Source organism: Heloderma suspectum, chromosome 6, assembly GCF_057233095.1.
Source record: "Heloderma suspectum isolate Gila_16-S chromosome 6, 16-S_ref, whole genome shotgun sequence".
NCBI classification, from domain to species: Eukaryota; Metazoa; Chordata; class Lepidosauria; order Squamata; family Helodermatidae; genus Heloderma; species Heloderma suspectum.
The window spans coordinates 93,029,872-93,052,795 of NC_139463.1; the positions used below are offsets into that span (position 1 = coordinate 93,029,872).

At 46.9% G+C, this 22,924-nt stretch overlaps 1 pseudogene; it reads right to left on the minus strand.

The window, feature by feature from the left end:
• Positions 1-2,162: 2,162 nt before the first annotated feature.
• Positions 2,163-21,877, minus strand: LOC146341850 (vomeronasal type-2 receptor 26-like; annotated as a pseudogene).
• Positions 21,878-22,924: the final 1,047 nt, after the last annotated feature.

Below are 22,924 nucleotides of genomic sequence, written 5' to 3' on the forward strand. Positions count from 1 at the left end.
ATAATAAGTTCACAGCCCACATGGGAGAAAGCAGCAAATGTCAACACCATTTATTATTGACAAAGCTGACAAGTTGAGTTCACAAAGGTTTGGTGTGAATGCTGTTTCCCAGAAAATTTGCAACTTTTCCCCTGGCTGTGTCACTCTCTGAAAGCAAGTTCATATATTGTTTGCAAATGCATCTGAATCACAAACAATGGTAAGGGAGCAACATCATCAGCTCTAGCATTGCCCACAGTAACCAGCACTGGTAAAGGAACATCTACATTGCTGAAGTTCGCATACTGATGCATTCAGAGTGCAAACATGCAGCCACTAGACACTGTCTAGATGCACATAGATATTTTCTCAGTTTCTGGGAACTGAGTATATGGGTGTGACAAAGAGCCTTGTGCTGTTTTGAAGTCAGCAACCTACCATAATACAGGGAGAACATTCATTCAAATGGATGAGAGTACCAGGGAACTATCGTTTGTGGAGACACAAAGTTTACATGCTACACTGTGTGTTCAAAACAGGAAAGTGTTTTGTGATGAGGACTGTGCCACTCTGAAGCTTGCCAGGTCAGACTTAAATGAACCTGCTGCTGGTGTGGAGAGTCTAATGGACTGTGTGTCTAGCAATGCACTTTGCAGAGAGAGAATGCCATATCTTCATTTTCATCCAGGTGGAAGGTTGTGTAAAGGCACACTGCAGCTTTAACAACTGTATTAAAACTTGACACATTTTAAAAAAAATGTATATTTTTTGTATTGTAAATGGTTTCAGCCTGGCTCTTCTAGTATTAAGAATTGTTGGATTACAGGGGTCCGAGCCAATGTGGTTGTGATGGTGGGGGCATGAGCAATACTTTAGGGTAGAGATGGCTTTAAAGTAGAGATGTTCTCAACTCTCAGATTGAAAAATGCCAACATGAATGAAGATACAGACCAGAAACATCTTCCCAAGTATAAAAGAGCTTTAGAAATGTTTCCATTAGTCTGGATGTAATATTCAAACAAAAATTAAGGTCTTCCTGTTTGCATAAAATGCATCCCTGCCTCCAACTATTGACAAAGTAACATTTGGAAAGAAAAAGAATGAGTGAATTGGTTTATGCATTTGTTGTTTATTTCAGTGATGTATACCCCACCTTTCCATTGTTTTAAAAAAAATGTGCTCAAGGCCACTAATACTAATAAAACCAAGTTTAATGTAAACTGAGTTAAACAATCAAAAAACACATAGATTAAAAACACAATTACATAATACAACGGCGAAGAAATAAAAACTGCACCCAACCACATATAACCTGCTTCAGCATCAAACCAGCATACATCCAAGGGCCTGGTTGAATGAAAACAGATGTGCCTGCCAGTGAAAGGACAGGAGAGATGGAGGGAGCCAACCTAACTCCCCTCTGCAGGGAATTCCAGAGCCTGGGAGCAGCCACTGAGAAGACCCTCTTTTGTGCCCCCACCAAATATGCCTCTGATAGTGGTGGGACCAAGAGAAGGGCTTCCCCAGAAGATCTTTAAAGTGAACAGACTTGTATGAGAGAATGCAGTCTTTCAAGTATCCCGCTCCCAAGTTTTATAGGGCTTTAGATTAGGGCTGTGCAGTGCTTTGGTCCAAATCTCTGAAGAAGCTTGTTTTTTGAAGGTAACATTTCTTCTATTATTGTTGACAAAACCTACTCTTCTGAGGTTTCCATGGTAATCTCTTTCCCCTTGCCATGAACCAAAATGACTACTCTCATTCTACACTTGATAATGTACTGGCAGATTGATGGAGGCCTTTTTCAGTATACCAGCAAATTATACATACAAAAAGAAAGCAGCAGGACAAATCTGTGTCCACACTTTCAGAAGGAAGGTAGCGATTGGAACCTGCATTTCAGACCAATATTGCACAAAGAGCCCTTCGGAGTTGTTCATGAATTTTGTCAATTTATAACATGTGTGTCACTTGGAGCTCCTTGGAGGGATTGTAGAAGGGGATCTTAAACATAGATTAGAAGACTCCTGTAAAGAAGACAACATCCCTCTCTTGTGAATTGGCCACAGTCTTGTGGCAAATTACATTGCAGTTCTTTGTGACACATATTTCAATTGAAGCAGCTCTTGATACAATCTCAATAGGGGGAAATGATTAAAAACCAAATTGGAAAGAATTTAAAAGGACTAATGAGTTCTTCTTATTAGCTGTACCCTATTGTTCAGCTCAGACCTCAGGACAATAATATAGCACTTGGGGAAAAAGATGAAATTCAGCAACCCAGCACTGGAAGCTATGATAGAGAACATCTCCACAGCTACCATGTATTTTCCCTTGGTGCTCAGATAGGCTGGAACAAAGGATAGCCAAACGCTGCAAAAGACCAACATGCCAAAAGTGATAAATGTGGCTTCATTGAAAGTGTCAGGTAGCTTCCTGGCAAGGAAAGCCACAGAAAAGCTTGCAATGGCCAAGAAGCTCATGTAGCCCAGGACACAGGAAAACAAAGCGGGTGATGCTTCATTACAATCCAGTGTAATTTCATCAGGCATGGAATGCATGTCAACATCTGGGAATGGGGGAGAGGTTGCCAACCACATGGTGGAAATGCCTGTTTGAGTAAGGGAGCAGGAAAGAACAATGCGGTTGGCCAGCCCTTTCCCCACCCACTTCCTCATCCTGGATCCTGGCTGGGTAGCCATGAAAGCCAGAACCACCGTGATGGTTTTTGCAAGCACACAAGAAAGAGCCACTGAGATGATGATGCCAAACAGAGTTTGGCGGAGTAGACACGTCACCGTCTTAGGTCATCCAATGAACAGCAATGCACAAAGAAAACAGAAGATAAGGGAAATAAGGAGAGTGTATGTGCGGCTCCGGTTGTTGGCTTTGACAATAGGTGTGTCACGGTGCTTGAGAAACGTTCCTAGCACCATGACTGTGATAAAAGAAAATGAAAGAGTACCCGTGGCTAAACTAATCCCCAAAGGTTCTTCATAGGACAGAAAGTTTACATGTTTGGGGATGCATACATTGTGGTCCTCATTTGGATAATGAGTGTCTTTGCATGGAAAACAGTCAGCCATGTCTGAAAAAGAAGAGATGTCGTATCAGTGACCAAAAGTATGTATTGTGAGTCTCTTCAAGAACTTATTTAAGGGGGAAATGACAATACTTTACAAATTACAATTAATAAATCTTGCCTCGCTTGTAATATCCTTCTCGGTGTTCCACCACTCTGTGCCCCCACACACACCCTTTTGCTTTTCCCTTCCTGGGGCCTTTTACACTGGCACCAGGTGGAAATCTCGATTTCTCTGGCAGCCCTCGCCACACCATCCTTCAAACTCTCTGGGCCACAGGTATCTAATCTACTTTAGGTAGTGCGGGGGTGTCTATTAGACATATGGTGGTGGTGGTGTTTTTAAGACCACCACATTTCAAACAACATCATTCAATTTACTGCAGAAAAAGGTCAGAAAATGCTTTACAATCTGAATGGAAACACGCATATACACGAAAGAGCACAAAGATCCAATTGGGGAGAGACACTGTAAACCCTCCCCTTAAAAACTGCTTCACTGTTATATTGAAGATAATAACATATTGGATAGAGAAGCCATAATCATGAATTTGAGAAATTAATCCAAACGTAAAAATGAGGCAGGAGCATGCCTCGATACACCAAAAATTGACTTTAGCAACTTGTTTTGAAACAATTCCGTGTCATACAATTCCATTGTGCAGTTTCCACTGCCAACATAGTACCCTGGTTTGCAACAGCAAAGACTGATTTTTTGAATGTGAACGTTATTTGACTCTCATTTCTAATCCCCATCTCATATCAGCTTTAACACGACTAAGGATGCAGCAGATGGAAACGGCAGTTTTGGAGGGTTTTTTTAATAAGATGCCCTATGCCTCTGGCCTTTGCCCTTGTCATGGTGGCAAAGTGGAGGACCTGCCTCATTATCTCTCTTATTGCCCTATCTTTTCCCAAATTCATCCCAAGGATTTCGATCCATTTTTTGAGAAAAAGTTCATCTGGTCCAATTCAGAGAGAATAATGTTCTGTTTAGCTGTCATAATAAGACAATTTTCCTGGCACTGGCTAATTTTGCCCTTGCAGCCCAGAATAATAGAGTAAATGTTTTGACCTTGTAGAATGTTTAAAAATGTGTAGCGTATGTTTTATCTGATTTTTCTCCTTCTATGTTTTTGTATGCTTGATTTAATTGATTGATTGATTGACTTATTTACTGCACATCTATCCCCCCTTTCCCCTCAAGGAACCCAAGGTGGCTTACATGGCGCTCCTCCTCTCCATTTTATCCTCACAACAACAACCCTGTGAGGTAGGTTGGACTGAGAGTCTGTGACTGGCCCAAAGTCACCCAGGGCCAATCTACATTGCACCCGTCATCGCTGTCAGGGTTGGAGCTGAGCCCATAGAGCCCCAAAGCAGCTCTGATCCCGAGGAAGAGCTCCAACCCGTGGAAGAGGAGCCCGCTCATCTCTCAGAGGCACAACTGCAGGGAGACCCCCCCACTTGCATTCCTGAGCGAGATAGTACCCTGGCAGTGAAAGAGCGGGAGATCAGTTGTTGCTAGACGCAAGGCGCTGGCGCCTAGAGAGGCGTGAGGTGGAGGGCACCGAGAGGAGGCACTCAGCCCGCTTGGCGCTATGGCAATGGCTGCATCCTGATGCCCCACGGGTAAGGGGGAGAGCCTCCCCTCCAAGCCCATAAGTTTCAGAGCTTTCCCACCCATCTCCTCCAAATGGGGACCAACTGCATGCATGGAGCTTAGGTAGGGATAGAGGAGAATTCCACCACGTATTCCAGTGAGGCTGAATGCATTGGCATTCAGCCCCCTGGAATCCGTGGCGGAAGGGCCGCCTGCCCCCCGCCCGCCCTGCGGAACCCCCTGGGATGGCACTTACCTGGGGCGGATGCAGCGGCAGCTTCGGTGGCAGTGCAGCTGCAGCGGAAGGCGCGGCAGGGGCAACTGAAGGTGCAGTGGCAGCGGAAGGTGTGGCAGCATGGGCAGCAGATTGGGTGGGGGTGGGAGTGGCGGCAGGGGTTGCAGGGGTGGCGGTGGGAGCAGAAGGTGCAGTGGAGGTGGCAGGTGTAATGGCAGCAGGGGGTGGCAGGTGCAGCAGTGGCAGGGGGCGGCAGTGGGGCCAGCAGGTGCGGCAGTGGCGGATGCAGTGGAAGGGGCGGGGCAGCAGGGGTGGCAGCAGCAGGGGTGGCAATGGGGACGGCAGGGGTGGCAGCGGGGGGGGGTGGCGGGGGCAATGGAAGGTGCAGCGGTGGTGGGGGCGGGGGTGGCGAGGGCGAGGGCGGCAGTGGGGGCGGCTGGTCTCCTGGCCAGCCGCAGCTGGGCACAGCGTACACAAATGGTGGCGGCTATGGCGACCGCCATTTGCGTTCACTATTTTTAGCCATTCTAGCCTACATAAATATTCATGTAGGCTAGAACAGTGAAAAATTGCAAACGCAAATGGTGGCCGCCATAGCCGCTGCCATTTGCGTACGCATTTTTTTTTAATTTGCCCTGATAGGGTACGTAAATATTTACGTAGCCTATCACGGTTAAGTACAGGGACGCAAACGGTGGTGGCTATGGCTGCTGCCATTTGCATCTCTGCTGCCCAGCGGCCGGATGTCCGGCTGCGGGAGGAGCCAGCCAGCAGCTACGCGGAATCCCCGCGGAGCGGAGCCAGCTGGGCAGGATTATGGGGGGAGGGACGGAGCACCTTCCCCACCACCACGAAGCAGATTCGCGAAACGGTAAGTGACTTTCATACATCCCAAAGCTTAGGTTACTCTGCTATGATACACTTTGCAGTTCCTTGGTTAGTTGCTGGCAAATAGCATCTGAAAGAGTCATTAAGTTGTAAAGGAATAAAGCCTTGGAAAGAATTCCTTTTGTCTGTGTCTTGTTTTGACTACTGGAGGGGACTTTATGAGGCAGCTAGGTGCTCCTGACAGTCACAATGAATTCGGTGTCCTGTCAGGTTAAATGCTTGCACATTAAAACGTAATTATCCACACTCACCCATTTTCCCCGTTGTGGTGCTTCATCAAATGCATGAACTCGGTTCACACTCGAGTGCTGTGCTGTTTTCCTGCTCTTAAAGATGGAGGCTCTCATTGGAGGATCAGAAACTCTTCCTGTTTCTGCTGATTCCAAGCCGGCCATGCTCACAGCTCTCGACGGCCCCATGTCATCTTCCGGCTACTGATGGCATAGCTCCCTTAGCACTCAATGTTTCCTCAGTAACAAGCTAAGCAGGGTCGGCCTTGGTCAATAGTGGGATGGACAGAATTTGAAGCTTCAAATCTCAAATTTTTGAATCTTCAAAGATTTGAATCTTCAAAGATCATGCCTAAATTAGGGAGGGAAATCACAGAGAAGCCACGACTCTTTGAAGATAACGCCTTAATTTTTTATTTTTCTTTAAAGGCAGCTAAACCGGTGGATAGAAGGGGGTAAAACTTAGTCTCATTAGAAGGGATAGAACAACCCCCTGCTCAGTGCAGGAAGCCTGATTCCCAGGAGGTCACCCATCCCACTACTGACCGGGGCCGACCCTGCTTAGCTGCTGAGATCAGACAAGTGCGTGCACGTCAAGACCTTTGCTTGTTGCTGAGGAAACATTGACTGCTGAGGAAGCTATGCAATCAGTAGCTGGAAGACAACATGGAGCCATCAAGAGCTGTGATTGGACAGCAGGGAAATACAAACACCGCCATATATGGACAGGGAGGGGAGGGGACTACGACTAGATATGGCAGAAAATCAGAGCACATTAAGGGGCAATACTAGGATATCAGGGTATTGAAAGTGGGAGCATGGAAGCGGGAAATTCCGGTTCCAATTCGAGGTGGGTACTGCGTAGGGATGTATGAAACACACTTATCTTTTTGTGGATTGATTAACAGTGGGGGAGAGGCATTCCATCCCTCCCCCCGGGATCCTCGACGGGAGGGGAAGCGCTCCGTCCCTCCCCCCGGAATCCTTGATGGGAAGGGAGGCAATTCGGTCCTCCCCCTCGGAATCCTGCCCAGCCAGCTCTGCTCCAAGGCAGCTCCACGGAGCAGCCGGCCAGAGCCATCCGCAGTCGGATTTCTGGCCATGGATGGGCTGGTACGGACGCAAATGGCGGCCACCGTAGCAGCCACCATTTGCGTCCAGCCAGGCTGCCGTGATAGGCTACATAAGTATTTACATAGCCTATCATGGCTAACCCCCTCCCCCAAAAAATCCAGCATATGCAAATGGCGGCTATGGCGGCTGCCATTTGCATTTTCTATTTTTCGCTGTTCTAGCCTATGTTCATATTTACGTAGGCTATTACGGCAAAAAAAAAAAAAAGGGGGGGGAACACAAATAGCGTAGTAGGTGCTATTTGCATTCCTTTATTTTTCTCCGTTCTAGCCTACGTAAAGATTTACATAGGCTAGAATGGCAAAAATTAGGGTACGCAAATGGCGGCTGCGGTAGCCGCCGCCATTTGCATATGCCTTTATTTTTTGGGGGGATTGGCTTGCCGTGATAGGCTATGTAAATACTTACGTAGCCTATCACGGCAAAGACCAGGACAACAATGGTGGTCACGGTGGCTGGTCAAAAGACAAGCCGCCGCTGCCGGACCCACCACCGTCCGGAACATCAGCCCCAGGTAAGCCTCGTCCCGAGGGGAATATGCGGGGGGGCGGGGGGCGGGCTGTTCCACCACGGATTTTGGGGGGCCAAATGCCAGTGCATTTAGCCTCACTGAAATCCGTGGCGGAATTCTCCGCCATCCCTAGTACTGCATGGCGTGAAAGACAGGCAGTGAAACCTCATTGGAAGCAAAAAACCCCATAAGTATAGATTGGCCCCGCAGTGAGCTTCCATTGGTTGAAGCAATGCAAGCTTATTATTATTACATATCATAAATGAGCAATAGGATAATAAAAGGACCAGAGATAAACACATTTAGGGAGCAATCCTTTTGCCCCTAGACAGAGTCTGGGGGTCCATAGCATAATTTGGATTCCTGAATCCAAAGCTGGAGGCACTGCTCCAACCACAGATCCTAGAATCCATGCTCCCCATGCCCTCACCCTCGCTTCCAGTGCCAAGAGGACAACAAAGGTGACCTCAGAGGAGGTAAAGGAGACATGCTGATGGGGGGGGAGGGGACTGGGGAAGTTGGGATACAATGTATCCTGAAGCTTCCCCTGCCTCCTTTCCTCCCGCTCTGACATACCTCAACTAGAAGGGGAAAATGCAGAGCAAAAGGAGAATGGGGGCAAAGATGGCCCCTCCTGTTTCTCCAGCTCTGCATAGGTTGCCCATAAGCTTCTAATTTTGGAGGCTTATGGCCATCCTGTTTGCATTGTGCCCTCAGCTAAACTAACGAGATGGGCCCTATTTTATCCAGGTCCCCTATTCAAGCAATATCTTACTGTTGTTGGTCTAGCTTTCTCAGTCATTTCCCCAATTCCAGTTATTGATCTTGGGGGTTTCTGCATGAGAATCATGTATTCTCAAGGATGGAAAGAAAGCTAGAGTTCTAGAGCAAAGAAAGATTCAGAGATCTGAGGAATTGAGAACGAGTTGAAAGACATGGGTAGGGATGGCAGAGAAATCTGCCATGAACTCCAATGAGGCCGGATTCTTTAGAATCCGGCCCCCCGGAGTCCATGGCGGAATGGACTACACCCCCCCAAATCCTCCCCGGATGGACCGTCCCTGCTTCCTGGAGGTCGAGGTCCGTCCTCTGCTGCCATCCGTCTGCTGACCCAGACTGTGGCCGCAAATGGCTTCCGGCGTAGGGGACACCATTTGCATCCCTGCTGTTTTTGGTGATAGGCAACGTAAATATTTACGTAGCCTTTCACTGAAAAGAGCAGGGGAGCAAAAGTAGGCATCCCCTACATCGATTGCCATTTGCGGCCGCAGTCTGGGGCAGCGGACAGACGGCAGCAGAGGATGGAAGTACAGCTGCAGGTGGGCCTGGCCAGCAGCTCCACAGACTCACCAGGGAGCGGAGCCGGCCAGACAGGATTCTGGGAGGGGTGGGTCAGATCACCTCCCCCCACCCCGCAGATGCCCGGAGCGAAACGGTAAGTGGGTTTTTTTACACCCCTAGACATGGGGCAACAAAAATAAGATATTGCTAGCATGAGGACCCGGATAAAATAGGGACTGTGTAGTTCAATTAACTGAATGTGTTTATCTCTGGTCCTTCTATTATCTGATTCCCATTGCTCATTTGTGAGTATGTATGTTACGATTCAGATTGTAAACCTTTCTCTTGTTGCTATTTTCCTTCCCTAAATTTCAAACTTTGTTATTGGAAATATCATGGACTCTTCTGGGAAGGGCATAGGGATGTCAGAGAATTCTATCACGGACTCCAGTGAGGCCAGATTCTAGAATCTGGCCCCCCGGAATCCGTGGTGGAATGGCCTCCCGCACCCCCGCGGAATCCCCTCAGGACAGAACTTACCTGGGGAAGCTGCAGTGGAACTAGCAGTGGCTCCAGTGGCAGCAGCAGCTGCAGCAGATCTCTTGGCTGGCCGCTGCCCTGCTGCTGCCACAAATGGCGGCCATCATAGCGGCCATCATTTGTGTCTTTCCAGGCAGCCATGATAGGCTACATAAGTATTTACTAGGGATGTCAGAGAATTCCGCCACGGATCTTGGTGAGGCCGAATGCCAGCGCATTCGGCCCCCCAAAATCCAAGGCGGAACAGCCTGCCACCCCCCCCGCGGATTCCCCCCCCGGGATGAGACTTAGCCGGGGTGGAAGTTCCGGACGGCGGCGGCTCCAGCGGCGGCTCCAGTGATGGCTTTGGCGGCGGCAGCTGGTCTTCCAACCAGCCGCCGCCGCCATTTGCAGTCTTGTCGTTGTTGTTTTTTACATAGATGTGATAGGCTACGTAAAGACTTATGTAGCCTATCACGTCTGGGTAAAAAAAAACACACGTATGCAAATGGAGGCGGCTATGGCCACCGCCATTTGCATTCCTTATTTTTGGCCATCTTAGTCTACATAAATATTTACGTAGACTAAGACAGTGAAAATAAAGGGGAACACAAATAGCACCTCCTACACTATTTGCATTCCCTCTTATTTTCGCTGTCTTAGTCTACGTAAATATTTATGTAGACTAAGACGGCCAAAAATAAGGAATGGAAATGGCGGCGGCTGTAGCCACCGCCATTTGCGTACGTGGGGTTTTTTTTAAAATCCAGCTGTGATTGGCTACGTAAGTCTTTACGTAGCCTATCACGGCTGAATACAGAGATGCAAACAGCAGCGGCTATGGCAGCCGCCATTTGTGTCCCTGCTAGCCAGCGGCCGGATGTCCGGCTGCTGACAAAGCTGGCCGGCGGCTCTGCGGAATCCCCATGGAGCAGAGCCGGCCATCGAGAATTCCAGGGAGAGGGACGGAATGCCTCCCCCCCCCTTAGCAGATGTCCGGACTGGAACAGGTAAGTGATTCATACATCCCTAGTATTTACGTAGCCTATCACGGTAAAGGCAGCAACGCAAATGGCAGCCATGCGTAGCCGGGGAGGATTCTGGGGGAGGGACAGAGCGCCACCCCCTCCACCATGGATGCCTTGGTGCAGAGCCAGGTAAGCCTTTTGTACATCCCTAGAAGATAGGGATGTATGAAAATTCCGCCACGGATCTCGGGGATGACAAATGCCAGCGCATCCGGCCCCCTGAAATCGGTGGTGGAACGGCCTGCCCCCCCCCCCGGCCTCCCCGGGACAAGACTTACCTTGGGCGGATCTTCCTGGCTGTGGCAGCTGTGGCGGCTGTGGCGGCTGTGGCGGCTGCGGCCGTGGCGGCGGCGCGGCGGCGGCTGCAGCGGCCAGTCTTCCGACCGGCTACCGCCGCCGCCAATTCCAGTTTAAAAAAAAGAAAACGTGATAGGCTATGTAAAGATTTATGTAGCGTATCACGGGTAGGTTTTTTTTTTTTAAAGTGATAGGCTACGTAAATGTGTACATAACCTATCACGGCTTACTTTTTTTAAAAAAAACAACAACGCGCATACGCAAATGGCGGCGGCCATGGCCGCCACCATTTGCGTTCCTTATTTTGGCACGTCTTAGTCTACGTAAACATTTACGTAGACTAAGACGGCGAAAATAAGGGGAATGCAAATAGCGTAGCTACGCTATTTGTGTTCCCCTTATTTTCGCCGTCTTAGTCTACGTAAATCTTGATGTAGACTAAAACGTGCCAAAATAAGGAACGCAAATGGCGGCGGCCACGGCCACCGCCATTTGCATACGTGCTTTTTTTTTTTTAAAGTCAGCCGTGATAGGCTACGTAAGCATTAACGTAGCCTATCACGGCTGACTGCAGGGACGCAAACGGCGGCGGCTACAGCCACCGCCATTTGCGTCCTTGCTAGCCAGCGGACGGATGTCCGGCTGCTGGCGGAGCTGGCCAGCGGCTCCGCAGAATTCCTGTGGAGCAGAGCCGGCCGGCCAGGATTCCAGGGGGGAAGGAACGGAGCCCCTCCCCCCCGTCCAGGATTCTGGGGGGAGGGACGGAACGCCTCCCCCTCAACCATAAACATAATCCAAGAAAGGTAAGTGATTTTCGTACATCCCTACTAGAAGGGCGTTGGTTTATTTATTTATTTCTATACCACCCGATAGTGAAAGCTCTCAGGGTGGTTATCCAACCCATATCTAATAGCATGCCCATTAGGAGTGTAAGAAACCTAATTACCCATCCACTGAAGGGGTCAGTGGAGGGGGGAGATCCGTCCCTTTCCCCAGAATCCTCCCCAGCTGCTGCCGCCAAATGGAGTCCGGCGTAGTGGGTGCCATTTGCTTCCCTGCCCTTGGCCATGGTAGTCTACGTAAATATTTATGTAGCCTATCATGGCCAAGGGCAGGGACGCAAATAGCGTCTGCTACACCGGATGACATTTGCGTCTGCAGCCTGGCAGCAGATGGCTGTGGAATGAAGACGATGAACCAGGACTGGCCGCCACCAGGTCTTCGCAGGGTGGCGTAGGGGAGCAGACTGTTCCATCGCAGACTCTGGGGAGTCTGTGGCAGATATCTCTGCCATCCCTACTGCCCATGCTAACTAAAGTAGAAACCTGAGACTTATAGACATTGAGGATAGTTCTGTGGAAGCAGCAAGAGAATTAAAAACTTTCAGCTTGTGGCCACGGAGAAGGGTCACAGGAAGGGAAGAGCAAAAATGAGCAGGCACACATTTTTTTCCTGCTTTTCCTTCCACTCATGGAACAGGGCTCTGCCAGTTATTACACAATTCCTAACAAAAACAGCCACACACAGATACCTCTATGAGATTACGAAGGGAATCTCCAATATTAAAGAAGCATCTGTCCAGCTGAACTCATGCATGCACCAATCTTGCATTTCCTCTGAGTGCAATTAATATGATTGATACATCTGAATACTACAAGGCTTACCATTTTGGTCTGCTACCTTCCCTTCTGGACATGGAATGCAATCATAGCAGCACAATTGCTCCCCCTCTTTCTTTTTCTTTCTATAACCCGGATGGCAGTTGTCATTACACACAGAAAGAGGCCGTGCCTATTCCATCAATGGAAAGAGAAGAAGGTTCACTTTCTGGAAAAAAGTGGGCTTGGAATGTGGAAGGTTCATGAGATAATGTGTTGTATATGACATTACTCTTTTTCTTTGGGCAGTGTCATAAGTGGGTGAAGCAAAGGTGTCACTTGTCTTGAGGCTTCCCCAACCATCTCATGCAATGAATGGTTAACTATTTGAATTCCATGAATATTCATTATGCAGGTGCCAGTTTGTGAACTCTCTTCCTAGAGTAGCTCTACTATTGCCAACTGTTTTGCTGACATTTTCATCTTAAAGCTTTAAAGCTTGCTAGTCATTGGTGGTCATTCTCTCTCTCTCTCTCTGTGTGTGTGTGTATATGTGTGTGTGTGTGTAGCATATAGAATGTGTGTTAGCCAGTTGCTTAGTTTTAGAGCAGACGAAACAGACCCCATACTGAGAACAGAACACTTCGTCTCTTCACTTCCTACACTGGCTGAGGGGGGAAAACACAAAGGGATAAGTGTACGCAGCTATGTCACATATGCACTGCTAGATCAGACATTTATTTATTTATTTATTTATTGCATTTATACCCCGCCTTTCTCCCTCTCGCAAGGAACTCAAGGCGGCTTACATTATCCTCCTCCTCACCGTTGTATCCTCACAACAACAACCCTGTGAGGTAGGTTGGGCTGAGAGTCTGTGACTGGCCCAAAGTCACCCAGTGAGCTTCCATGGCCGAGTGGGGACTAGAACCCGGATCTCCCGGCTCCCAGTCCATCACTCTCACCACTACACTACACTGGCTCTCCTATCAGACATCAGACTATAATCAAACCTCTAAATGTGCATATGTCCCAAAACAGGGGAAAGGGGCTGAAATTGCCCCAGATATGCATACCTCATACATAGGCCTGGTTTGCATAATTTCAGGGTGATTAACAAGTCATCATGGCTTGTTAACCACCCAATATGTTCCGGCTGTGTGCCAGCCAGATTTGCATAACTCCCCTCACTGACACAGCTTCTTGTGTCATGCGAATGTCGCTTCTTGTGTTCTGCGTATGGTTAGCTTGTTGCAGTGTCTAACAAACCACCCCACAACCACTCTACAGCCCATTGGTCCTGGGTGGTTTGTTACCCATCCCGACAAGCCACCCTCACTGGGTCCGCATGAAATGAGAAGCTGCAGCAGAGAGGGTAATTATCCAAATCTGGCCAGCATGCAGCCAGCACATGCAGAGTGGTTATCAAGCCATGGTGGCTTGTTAACCACCCTGTGATCATGCAAACCAGGCCACGGTGTTTCACAATGCATCAGGTCAACACCCCTCCAGAGATCACCCCTTATTGAAATTCAGTGCACTTTCCAAAATATCTCAGTTCAAGTCCTACCTGTTTAAATGAACTGTGCCAGACAATAGCATCGTCATCAACTGTGAAAACATGGTGTTTTGGAGCCTGGGAATCCATCCTTCCAATTTTCACTTTAACAAATGATTTGTTGGGGAATGTGATCCAGTTTATAACATCAAATCCTCTTACTAATTCTCCATTGTCATTAAAGAAAATCTTGTCCCCAGCACTGTTGTTAAATGAGACTTGTTTCAGAAAGTAGTGAAGCTAGATTGAACATGAAAATAGAAGTGTTTAACGAAAAGTCACAACGGGGAAACAGGGGTATTTTTTTTCTGACTGATATACACATCTGCCAATGATCGTTATATCTTAGACACATCAATTCTGGATGATGGTCACTCTGTATCAGAGGTTGTCCATGCACTATAGATTTCATTTCATTACTGCATGATGTTATTCCTTGCCTGGACACTCTCACATCATTTTCGTTTTCTGAGGGGACAGCTATATGTGCTTCAGATATCCATAACCAGTATTCCAACTTTAAAAAAAGAAATAAAGATGGCAGAGGATGATATGGCTAGATAGCATCACGGATGCAATGAATATGAACTTGAGCACGCTCCGGGAGAGAGCGCAGGACAGGAAGGCCTGGCGTGCTATGGTCCATGGGGTCACAAAGAGTCGGACACGACTGAACGACTGAACAACAACAACAGAAGAGGACTGAATCTGAGACTGGGGTAGTTAATGTTATGTTTCTTTTCAGCACCAGCTTCTTATTAAAGTGCATCTCCACCAAAGCTGCTACTTGTTTTGTGGGCAAAGAGTAGCTTCCTGGGGTGATTTTCTTCCTGCCAGCTCCCTCCCTTGGTCAATACTGAAGCTATGATGGGCTTTTCACCTCTATGCTGTTAATTTACAAATCATCAGAAGATCCAGTGCTGAATATTCTGGTGGCACGATTACTTTGGCATGACATGGATGACTGTGTACCTGTTGTATATGCTGTAGGGGTGGACGAAAGTCACTTACCTGTCGTCGAAGCTTGTTCGCGGTGGGGGGGGAGGCGCTTTGCTGCTCCCCCCGTGAAGTTCAGGCCGGGGGGGAGGCTTCCCGCCTCGCCCCGGCTGAAATTCAGGCCGGGGGGAGGCTTCCCGCCTCTCCCCAGCCGAAATTCAGGCCGGGGAGGAGGCTTCCTACGTGACGATTAACGTAGCCTATCACGGCTAGATCTGCAAAGTCAGCCATGATAGGCTACGTTAATCGTCACGTAGCCTATCATGGGTGACTTAAAAAAAAAAAAAAGTGCATACGGATAATGGCGGCCCCCATAGGAAGCCGCCATTCGCGTTCCTTATTTGGTCGCTGTAGTCTACATAAATCTTTAAATCAAATACCGTTGCCCCTATTTTCGCCGTAGTCTATGTAAATCTTTACGTAGACTACAGTGACCAAATAAGGAACGGGAATGGCGGCTCCCAATGGGGGCTGCTATTATCCGTACGCGCTTTTTTTTTTTTTTTAAGTCACCCGTGATAGGCTACGTGACGATTGACGTAGCCTATCACGGCTGACTTTGCAAATCTAGCCGTGATAGGCTACGTTAATCATCACGTAGCCTATCACGGGGGTGTTTTTTTTTCTTTTATTGCAATGGCGGCGGCGGCAGCCGGTCGAAAGACCGGCTGCCGCTCCCGCCCTGCACCAACACCCGCCGAAGCGCCGGCCGGACCCGCCGCCGGGAGGGACATTCGGCAAAGGTAAGTCCCGTCCCGGGGCGGGGTGTGGGGGGGTGCAGAGGATTTCTCCCCAAAACTTGTTCGGGGGGCCGAACAAGTTGGCGCTCGGCCCCCCGAAGTTTCGGGGAGAAATTCTCCGCCATCCCTAATATACTGTTATTTTTTTCCCACAGTATTCAGGTCTAGATCTAGTGAGCAAATGGTTATGGATGATGATGTTTAAATCTTATGTTGCAGAATCAGCAGTACAGATTTCTGGTCAGCTTGGAAGAAAAAGAACTATATATTTGTCTATCATCAATCTGTCTGTCTGTCTGTCTGTCTGTCTGTCTCTCAAATGCAAGAGAAACTGAAACTAAGAGATTCATCTATTCAGACTAGGGATGTACGAAAGTCACCTTTCGTGGATTATGTTGATGGGGAAGAGGTGTTCCGTCCCTCCCCCCGGAATCCTGGATGGGGGGGGAGACTAAGACGGCCGAAAATAATAAGGAATGCAAATGGCAGCGGCCGTAGCCACTGCCATTTGTGTACGCCATTTTTTTTTACCCAGATGTTTTAGGCTACGTAAAAACTTTTGTAGCCTATCACATCTCTGTAAAAAAAAAAAATGCAAATGGTGGTGGCAGCCAGTCAGAAGACCAGCCGCTGCAGCCGCCACCGCCAAAGCTGCCTCCGGAGCCACCGCCACCCAGAAGATCCGCCCCAGGTAAGTCTCATCCCAGGGGGCATCCGTGGGGGGCGGGGGGGCTGGCCGTTCCTCCACAGATTTCAGGGGGTCGAATGCACTGGCATTCAGCCTCACCGAGATCCGTGGCGGAATTCTCTGCCATCCCTAATTCAGACCAATGGCTTGGGAAGTTTTGCTCTTCAAAGACTGGGTTTGAATCCTATTGCATATGCCTTACCTTGCACAAGTTGACCAGGCTGTGTTTTCTTCCTCTAATTTTCACTTAAACAGGGCTTCATTGCTACTTTCAGTGGGATTCCTGATCCTGATGTGTTTCCTAGGTCTGATAGCGATAGCAACAAGGCTACATGTAAAAGAAGGTAAGTCAAGCCCCCAATTTCTTTTTGATTCACACACACACACCTGGCCACAGAAGCAAAAAAATCCTCACCACTTTTCATGGGGGATAAATGTTCTGCGAAAGGGGTGGGTGGGCATTTTCAGCCCAGCACTGGTTCTCATTTTGCTGCTCGTGATATATGAACTGAGACTCAGATAAGAGCTTTGAGGCATTACCTGCCATGGCTGCATTTTCTTCTTCTCTCCCTGGTTCACTGATCTGTGTTTTTGTTTGGACGACTACAAAGCATGTAAAGCCTGAGCCATGGCATGGATGGCATTGTAGATGCTGTAGCTGTGGCCGGTTATAGTCACAGGAAGAACATTGCTAGGAAGGCTCCCAATACTCTCTTCTCCAGTGCAACTCTCACCATCTACTTCACCCCGAAAAGAATCTGGGAATGTGCAGTCAAATGCATGCTCCCAGAAATCCCTGATGAAACCATCTTCTTTACTGCTGTCTGGGTTTCTATTCTGAATAAATTCTTGGAATCCTTGCAGTTCATTGGCGAGAACTTCAACAGATATAGCACCATGGAAGAACTGTACACCCCAGTCTCTACGTTGTTTGCCATATGATTTCGATCTCAGTGTGAGATGTCAGAATCCACACTTTACCTTTTGGCTTTTGCATGGCGTCCACCCTTTGTGGTAGATTTAGCACCCATCTGCAAATAGTCATGGAACGGACATCTCCATAGAAGACCAATACAGTGGCTTTGCTGTTCATGATTTTATCATAAAGTTCTACCTCCCATTTCAGAGAGGCTCCCTTTTCAGCCAGGTAGCCAAAACTAGCAAATGATTCCATGAAGTCAAAACAGATGCCAGCTTTGGAAAATTCTGGAAGCATGATTTGCACGAACCATTCTAAATTCACACCATCCATAGCAATGAAGCCAATCCATGACCAGTTGAAATGGAGAAGTAACTGCAGAATCATCCTGTACTCACTGTCATGACTTGGGACCATCTGATAGAAGGAGAGGACTTGGGCATTATCCATTCTGAGTGGAGCAAATGCATACAAGAGCTAAAGACAATTGGAGGGTGGGGAAACAAAGACAGTGTTACGGTTTGGACTTTGAGCTATCTGTCTATATTTCAGTACTTTGGGAGTATTTAGCTGCCTGATTACTCCTTATAGCAGATTAAAATACTTCTAAACAAAGTGGATACCAAATATTGTTTTGTGGGTTACAATCCTGGTTTTGTATTAACAAGAATTAGTAAAGGAAAATCTTTTCTATCTGTTTTTCATTTTTATTAGAAATAGACCTGTAACATCACATCAAAATATAACTTGTGTATATAAACATTTTTGTTGCAAAGCAGAGCTTTGCTAAAGATTCATAGATCTTAATAGCTTAAAAATGAATAGAATTTCTTAACCATTCCTTGTTCTAAGATTTCTAGTCTTAACATCTTTTTGAAAAGAGAGATCTCATTTTAAGTACCAACTTCTAGGGATGTCGGAGAATTTCTCCACAAATCTCCGGGAGGCCAAATGCCAACGCATTTGGCCCCCAGAAATTGGTGGGGAAATTCTCCGACACCCCCCCACCCCCCCAGGATGGGACTTACCATGACTGAATGTCCCTCACGGCAGCGGGTCCTGGCAGCAGTTCGGCGGTGGTTCGGTGGCGGCGGCGGCCAGTCTTCTGACCAGCCGCCGCCACCACCATTTCCAAGTAAAGTGTAAAAAAAAAAAAAAACCCATAATAGGCTACGTAAAGATTTACATAGCCTATCACGGCTAGATTTTCAAAGTCAGCCGTGATAGGCTACGTAAATCTTCATGTAGCCTATCACTGCTGACTTTGGGGGGAAAAAAGCGCGTACACAAATGGCGGCACCCATGGGCGCCACCATTTGCATACGCGCTTTTTTTTTTTCCAAAGTCAGCCGTGATAGGCTACGTGAAGATTTACATAGCCTATCACGGCTGACTTTGAAAATCTAGTCGTGATAGGCTACGTAAATCTTTACGTAGCCTATCACTTTTTTTTTTTTTTTACACTTTACTTTTTTCTTTCATGGCCAGGGAGACGGGGCGCTCCCCCCCCCGGCCAGAATTTTGGCAGGGAGGGGTGGGGCGTCTACCCACCCACTAAGAATTTTCAGGGGGAGAAACGGAGCGCCTCCCCCCCACCCCCAAAAAAGCTGCGGGACCAGGTAAGGGACTTTCGTCCATCCCTACCAACTTCCCTGTTCCGTACTGAATGGGCTATTCACCTGACAGGTCCACAGGCCTGGTGAGCTTCTTATAAGAAGCTCCCACATTCTAAAATCAGCACATAATTGTACTTCTTTGTGTAGCAATTACCTCATAGCCAATATTAATTACTGTCCCATAAAATAGGGCTCACAGTCTTAATTATCTTATTGTTATTAAAATTCTTTATTTTTTTTAAACATAGATAAAAGGCATACACCTACACCTTTCAGGCTAGATAAGATCAATTTTGAATTATAACTTTGATAACATAACTCCTTACTCAACATTTGCCAATTAAACTTAAGTCTATACATTTTTACTAGGCATCTGTACATCAACCTTTTTATGTGTATACTGTATACAATATACAATATTTTTTGCCCATTAATTGATAAGCAAAACATTTAAATCCACTTTTGACCTGGAATCATACAATCTCACACCTGTTCATTACTCAAACCCAGGACAGTAGAATATTTTGAAAAGAAATAGGACCCTCTAGTGTGAAAATACATTCATGTAGCAAATATATTGCAAATGGAAAATATTTCCTTCAGAAATTGTTTGAAATCTTTCTTGCCATAGTCTCTAGGGCAGGGATGTAGAGACTCTTTCACAATGAGGGGCAAGTTCCATTTCAGAGAAGCTCTCATGAGCCACATTCCAGTGGTGGGTGAAGCTAAATGCAAAAGGGGTTGAGCTGACAAACCAAATCTACCACCATATTTTGACTGAAGGCTCTTTCTGCCAGTAACCTTCTTTGTTGTTCAGTCGTTAAGTCATATCTGACTCTTCATGACCCCATGGACCATAGCGCTCCAGGCATCCCTGTCCTCTGCTCTCTCCCGTGCTCAAGTTCGTATTCATTGCATCGGTGACGCTATCTAGCCATCTCATCCTCTGCCGTCCCCTTCTCCTTTTGCCTTCAATCTTTCCCAGCATCAGGGTCTTTTCCAGTGACTTTTCTCTTCACATTAGGTGGCCAAAATATTTGAGCTTCAACTTCAGTATCTGTCCTTCCAATGAGCACTCAGGGTTGATTTCCTTTAGTATTGACTGATTTTACCTACTTGTAGGGACGGAGAATTCCACCCCGGATTTCAGTGAGGCCGAATGCACTGGCATTTGCCCCCCCCAAAACCCATGGCGGAATGGCCTCCCACCCCCGCCCCCCATGGAATCCCCCCCGGGACAAAGCTTCCCTGGGGTGGATGTTCTGGCAGCGGAGGCGGCTCCGGTGGCGGCTCCGGTGGCGGCAGGGGCAGCTGGTCTCTCAGCTGGCTGCTGCGGACTCAAATGGCAGTCGCCATAGCGGCTGCCATTTGCTCCAGCCAGGCTGCCGTGATAGGCTATGTAAGTATTTATGTAGCCTATCACGGCAAAGTCAGCCACGCAAATGGCTGCCACCACGCCATTTGCGTAGCTGCCTTTGCCGTGATAGGCTACATAAATACTTGCGTAGCCTATCACGGCAAGCTAAAAACAAACACACACACACACACCATATGCAAATGGCGGCAGCTACGGCGGCCGCCATTTGCATTCCCTTTTTTTCTCTGTTCTAGCCTACATAAATATTTACATAAGCTATTACTGTGAAAAAAAGGGGAATGCAAATAGCGTAGTGGGCACACACAAAAAACACACAAAACTAACAAACAAAGAAACTTGCCACTCTGGCCAATGTCGCAACAAGGGGAAGTGCCTACCCTGCCCTGAAGCAACTTCCTGAGCAAGCACTGCTATCAAGGAGCAGGTGCGGGAGCTGGCCAATGCGGAGAGTCTGGGGTCTGAAGGAGCACGTCCTCCCATGTGTACCTGCCAGACCCTAAGATCATCTTCAGGAGTTCTTCTCCAGAAGCCCCTGCTGAAAGAGGTAAGACAGCTTGCTAACAGGAAAAAGGCATTTTCTGCTATGGCATCCCCCTAGAGAGGTTTGCCTGGGGCCTACATTGCACTCTTTCTGGCACCAGGTGAAGAGCTTTTTTATTTTCCAGACATTTTTTAGTATTTGAGCATTACAGGGTTTTTTTTGTTGGTTTGTTTAGCTTTGCTGTCTTAAATCTGCTGTTGTGTTTTAAATATCTGCACTCCTGCTAGGTTTTACTCTGGTTGTATTTTATTTGGTAGTTTTAATCCATTCTATTTTATATTGTATTTTCCCTTAAATTTTTGTGGTTTTAATTTTGTGAGCTGCCCAGACAACATTGGCTGTTGGGCAGTATAACAATGAAATGAATAAAATAAATAACAATGCATTAGCAATACCTGCCACATTGCTGGAGGTCACTCATCAAACTTTAAACTCATATTACTCAACCATTTCTTACCCTTTCTGCCTCAGAGTAGGCACACGCCATTCTGACCTCTACTACACTGCCAAATTTCAGATCAATCATCTGAGCCATTGTCTAAGTATAAGGCATAATATTAAATGCCCCTTATTTCTCTTTATAAAGTTGTAAATAAATAAAAAATAAAATAAAATGGATCTAGATCTATACATATGCATACAAATCACAACTAAAGACAAGACTTCTTGCAATGGATGATGTAAACAATAGACTACCAAAGCTTTTGACTATGCCATTATATATTTGTTAGCCTTTTAAGTTTCCATAAATCTCTCCATTGGTCCCACCACAACAGACTAACACAACTATCCCTCTTGAAACTGATTCCATAAAAAAGAACCATCTCTATATTTATACCACAGGGTCACATCAAGAATAATAAAAAAAGTGCTTGCATCACTTACACAAGTTTGTATTCCACACAGGCCTCCTACCTGTGGAATCTTGTAGATACCCAAAATGCCTGGGATCTGGCAGGAGGCCTCAGCATCAAGTCCCTCAATAATTGCAATTAGATCATCCTGGATGCCACAGTTATAGTTGGGGAGAAATCGGTACCTTGGGGAAATGAGTTGCATTGCGGCACAATAAGTCCACCTTGCATTCAAATAGCTGTCATATATCTGGAATCCCAGGGTGACATTTGCTAAAATTGGGTATTTTCATTGATCTCTTTGACAGCAAATACCAAGGCCATAATGTGCTGATAGTTCTCAGGCATTGTAGTGCAACAAGATGAGCAATTTGCATTACAAGCACATTCTACACTTAGTAAGCCATGTGCCATGACTGCTTTGTATATCTGATTGTATATTGTTGTTGTTGTTGCTGCTGCTGCTGTTGTTGTTGTTGTTGTTGTTGTTGTTGTTATTATTATTATCAACAGCCAGAGCAAGGTTGCACTTAAGTCTTATTGAGATCAGTATGAAAAATTATTCATGATCAACTTCAGTCCATTCCTACCCTCAGGCTGGTTATATTCCAATGGACCAAAGTGCAACCACTGTGCTCTGGATCCTTCCCAATGTCTTTAAAATACATGTTGTTTTTATGTCTTAGTTGCAACCCTGTGTAACTCCCATAGTTCTTCATTAGAGACGTCTTATGCAGGTGTTCTAAAAGCCACAGGATTGAGCAAGATAATGAAAAAGAGTAAGTAATATGGAATCATTTTCAAGCAGGCAGAGGGGTGGGGGGTGCAGAATATGAATCATTTTCTGTGAAAAAAGACAAATCAATTTATCCATCTTCAAAAATGAAGGAAAATGCTTCTTTAAAGGGGAAAATGGACATTTGATAAAATTCTATGGAAAGGAAAAAGGTACATCATGGTTGACAGTGTGTGTGTGTCTGTGTGTGTGTGTTTAAATTGTGCTTATTATTATAATCAGTATTTGGGGCTTGCTCCAGACTTAGCCATGCTTAGTGAAGACCAGGGGTTAGGAACCTCAGGCCCAGGGGCCAAATCCAACCTCCTGGGGTCTCCCAATCAAGACCTAGGGGGTTCCCGAGATGGCCACAACCCCTACATTTGGCCCCACCAACCAGTGGCTATGCAGCCCCCAAGAGCTTCTCTGAAACTGAACTTGGGTCTCAGCCTGAAAGGGGTTCAAAGCCCCTAATAT